Below are 5,217 nucleotides of genomic sequence, written 5' to 3' on the forward strand. Positions count from 1 at the left end.
TCCTGTAGGATTACTCGAAAGGGTGAACTTGTTGGTGCATGTAAAAACACTTTGGAAAGCACAAAGCACCATCCAAATGTAGGCATTACTGTTCTTAAATGAGCAAAGGGAATAATAACACTTGCTTTAACAGAATCAACTTTGCAAACTATATTGACATTATTTATTTTAAAATACCATAATAAACCCATCACATGTTAACATAAATAACATTTTTATTTATTTAAGATAAATAGCTCTTTTTATCTAAACCAAAAGAGTAATTGGTAAGAAGAGAGACATTGGAAATTTCTTTAGATTCTAGTTTAATGCAAGACAGTTGGAGTCTCATATCTACTTCTGCATTCAATCTGTTGCAATATGTTGTTTTGGCTGAATTATATGAAGAAATTTTGGCCTTAAACACATATGTTGTTGGAAAGGGGAAGAATTTTTTAATAAGTTTTTTTTTTTTAGAAAAGTGTTGATACTACTATTTGATACCACATCAAAACTCAGTAAGTGGCAGTTCCTTAAAGATTATTTACAGCGTGAAATCTGAAACTATGTCATTGAATGTCTCCTACCCTGCTACATTAAAATCCATTGGTTTATCTTGTAGTTTGATTGGACCTTTCCACTCATGCATCATTTGGTAACATCATTCATTGGTTATATTGAAAATATCAGTGCAGGCGGCGCCTATAAGCTCAAAGGAGTAGGGCACTGGCCCTATATGCTGGAGTTGGCAGGTTCAAGCCCAGCCCCAGCCAAAAACTGCAAAAAAAGAGAAAATATCAGTGCAGAGGCTGATCCAGATCTTCCCAATGTTGACACATCTCCATATACAATATTTACAAGCCACATTCATATCGCATCTCACCAGAAAAGTTTTCAGCACTAAGAGATAGTCAAACTCATAGGGGTGAATGCAAGTTTTCCAAAATTCTAATTTTTACTTGAAAGCTCAAATTTTATATTTAACAAAATACTGTCAGTTCTTTTCCTTGAAATAACAAGTTCATTTCATTTATTTTTGATCAAACTTCTGCCAAATACCCAAGTTTGAATAGTTTATCTGTCAGTTGTTCTTTCAAGTAAAAATGGTCTTTCATGGAAAAAAGGAGCTAGTTTGGCTTGGCAGTTCAACCAATTGAATAAGACAACCATTGCACTTTGGTATTTCAGTAGGCAGCAACAGCGGTCTCTGTATGCTTCCCATTTTGTCACAGAATGTTAAAAATGGATATTCAAGGGTCAAGATTTAATAAACTTAATTGTTTTTACTACTTCAACAAGAGCCTTCTTAAGTGAAATTGGCTTCTCTTTTCCTGAAAGTACATGGAAGTGAAATCTATGGCTGCTGGTACACTGTAGAGCCATCGCCTTGATTTGTGCCAATGTACCCACAGAGCTCACTACCATTGCTTTTGCTAGTACAAAATTACTGGGGGCGGGGGAGAAGGTGAATAACATCTTAATATTATTATAAAAAGTCTGGGCCTCAGTGCTTATAGCTCAGTGGCTAGGGTGCCAGCCACATACACTGGAGCTGGCGGGTTCAAACCCAGCCCAGGTCTGCCAAACAACAATGACAACTACAACCAAAAAATAGCCAGGCATTGTTGTGGGCACCTGTAGTCCCAGCTACTTGGGAGGCTGAGACAAGAGAATCTCTTAAGCCCTGACGCCATAGCACTCTACTGAGGGTGACATAGTGAGACTCTGTCTCAAAAAAAAGATTTGAACCTTGCAAACTAAACTCTCCCATAGAGTCAAGGGAGGGGTCTGTGAACCACACCTTGAGAACAGCTGATCTGAATGATAGTTCAGCTGAAGATGAGTGACATTCTGTATTACCTAGCTTGAAATAAACTCTAATAAGACTGATTTTAAAAGTCATGGTCAGCTTAATCATGTTCAAGGAATCAATTATTTAGGATATGTAGTTCTAATCTTCATCAATGAGATACAAATAATGCTTCTCATCTGTGTCAGCCTTCTTCTGGGAAATAAAATACCAAAATTGCTTGGTCCTCTGTACCCTCCTCCCCTTCAAAGATCAAGAAGTCCTGCTAAGTGCTCCTCTTAGTTAGTAAATTCAACTCTACCATTGTCTAAAGGCAAACTGAAAATATCTGTATCCCAGATACTACCATGCACAGAGTTCATTGCTATTAAACAAATAAGAGTTACAACTTATAAGTGAGTATGGAGAATGATGGTAACTCTATCGGAAGTAGAGTAGGAGTTTACTGCTAGGAAAATGAGCCTGTGAGTTTTCTTTAAGGCACCCAGCACAGGCTTCCCCCTCTTTTGTCTGCCTATTCCTTCAAAAATAATAGCAGAAGCTCACTCCTAGACGGACTCTCTTGGTGAGACCGTTGGTGCCTCCAGAGTCTGCAGCCATCAGCCAGAGCCAGTGAGGCTGAGTGGTCTTACTAAGAGCAAGAAGAAGGGACCAGAGCGGAGCTGAACCGTGTAAGGAGGAGGAAGCTGCAGAGAAACATGGAAATATGAATTAAGCCAAATGCCAGCGGGAGATGGGGGATCATGACGGCAGGGGAGCAAGGACTGAGACAAGAGATGAAGAGTGAAGAGAAAGCACCCGATGTTGGGTAAAGGCGTGAAAGACACGACCTTTGGTTGGGGTCTTAAAAATTTTTAAACTTATAATGGGTTTATATGAACATTTAATATATTACTTTCACCATGGGAATGTTACTCAATTAATGTAAGGTTGTTTTTAACATTAGATCTTTTCTCCCTTTCAATGTTAACATAAAGATTCTTTTTTTTAAAAACATTAAATCTTTCATTTCAACATTAGAAACACTGAATCCATTTTCATAAATGTTTTTTACCCAGAGCTAAATGTTTCAATTTTTGGCTGACTGTGTGATGTATAAATACAATATTAACTTGGGAGATAAAGCAAAAATCTAATAACAATATGAAGAAAAGACTCCTCAGCAATTTAGGAGGCAGTGATTATAACAGTGGCAATTTCCTAGGAATCTGGCTAAAATCTTTCTTCCTATTTCACGCTTTGAAAATTCTAAAACTCTGAAATATTACTTACATAAATTTAAGCCATCTTACTTCTTTGATCCTCCTTCTTTTTTTTTTTTTTTTTTTTTGAGACAGAGTCTCACTATGTCAACCCCCGTAGGGTGCTATGGCATCACAGCTCACAGCAACCTCCAAGTCTTGGGCTTAAGCGATTCTTTTGCCTCAGCCTCCCAAGTAGCTGAGACTACAGGCACCTGCCACAATGCCTGGCTATTTTTGGTTGTAGTTGTCATTGTTGTTTAGCAGGCCCAACCTGGGCTTGAACCTGCCAGCTCTGGTTTATGTGGCTGGCGCCCTAGCCACTGAGCTATAAGTGCTGAGCCTGATCCCCTTTCTAACCAACAAATTATAGGCTATGTTTTTTCAGTGTGTTACTTGTAAAAAAAAATTTTTTACCATCTATACCTCAGTTTGTTCCTACTTTAAGAGAAACAACGAGGCTCGGCGCCTATGGCTCAAGTGGCTAAAGTGCCAGCCACATACACCCAAGGTGGCAGGTTCAAATCCAGCCTGGGCCGCCAAAACAACAATGACGGCTACAACCAAAAAAATAGCCAGGCGCTGTACTGGGCGCCTGTGGTCCCAGCTACTTGGGAAGCTAAGGCAGGAGACTTGCTTGAGCCCAGGAGTTGGAGTTCGCTGTGAGTTGTGATGCCACGGCACTCTACTCAGGGGGACAGCTTAAGGCTCTGCCTCAAAAAAAAAAAAAAAAGAGAAACAACAAAATACATGAAACTATTCACTGTTTTTTTGAAACTTTCAAATACCAAGGTCAGGCTTAGCCAAGGTTTTCGGGGCAAGGTCTGATTCAGGAGGTCCTTCCAAGTCACATCTGTCCACTTCTCTTCCATGAAAACACCAATGCCTGTAAAGCTGAGAACCACACCCACCAAGAGAGCAATGGCATCTCCCGCTTCCACTTCAACAATACACAGCACCAAAAGCAGTGAAATGAAGACTAGGAACGATTTTGCTGAAACTGCAGCCCTGATGCTGGGATCCTGGGCTGGAGGTTCCAAACAAAACGGTGTATCTATCATTCTATGAGTTGAATTTTTCCCCTTCCTGGAGCTCCAGATGCTAAGGCTCCACATGACACAGTCTTCCAGGAAGTAGCCACTATGGGAATCTCTTTTTAACATTTTGCCCATCAGTGGTTTATATAGTTCTAATGGCAGAGTCCTTATATGTAACTAATTGAGCCCACACCAAACTTGACCTCAGCACTATGAGCATCTGGATAATTCTTTGTTATGGGGGATGGTCCTGCGCATATAGGATTTTTCACAGGATCCCTGGCTGCTGCCCACTAGAGGAACCAGTCATAGTCCCATTTGCAACAACCAAAAATGTCTGGGGGCACTGCCAAATGTCCTCAAGGACAGGGGTGAGGTCAGGGACGAGTGGCAAAACTGACTCTGGTTAAAAATCAGTGGTCTAGATGCGTTACTATCATCTCAGCTTATGAAACTCTCCCCTCCTCTCAAGGACAAACAGCTGCTCTAATTTTTTATTTTTAATGGAACTTCAAAACTTTAATCCCAGGTTGAGTTCCTGGGAATGGTTTCAAATTCTGCCTTGCTTCTACAGTAATAGTTTACTAGCTACCAAGGGGATCCTGTCTGTGATCTAGAAGATAAAATGTCTAGCAGAGTCAGTCATCCTGGTTCCTGTTACTACTCTGCAATTAACTCTTTGTGTCTTCATGTCATCATTTTCCAAATGGGAACAATAATACCTAGTCTGCCCTCCACAGGGTGATTAGAAGGATCCAACGGAAAGGACATGGAAAAGAGAAAATATAACCAGGCATAATTAAGTCATTACAGTCTTTTCAAAAAGCAAGCATGCATTAACAAACAACCTCGTGGTATTTGATGCCCTTTTCTTCTTTTAACTATATTATATGGTTTGTCTCGCTAGTATAGGAGTGGGGCCATTTGTCACTGAAAATACCACTCATTTGCTATTGGTAGTGCAGAGAATAAATATGGTCTGATCTATGAGAAAACGCTGACTTCAGACTTTCAATGTATTGATCACCTCTTCTTAGCAAACCATAGACCACACCTTTCACTGCAGTCGCCAGCCCTGCTATAGTGACTGCGATTATCAAAAACCACAAACAAAACCTCCTGAATCTTCATAGCGATTCTCTGTGAATTT

Source organism: Otolemur garnettii, unplaced genomic scaffold (genome assembly GCF_000181295.1).
Source record: "Otolemur garnettii isolate 467f Iridium unplaced genomic scaffold, OtoGar3 scaffold00024, whole genome shotgun sequence".
Lineage (NCBI taxonomy): Eukaryota > Metazoa > Chordata > Mammalia > Primates > Galagidae > Otolemur > Otolemur garnettii.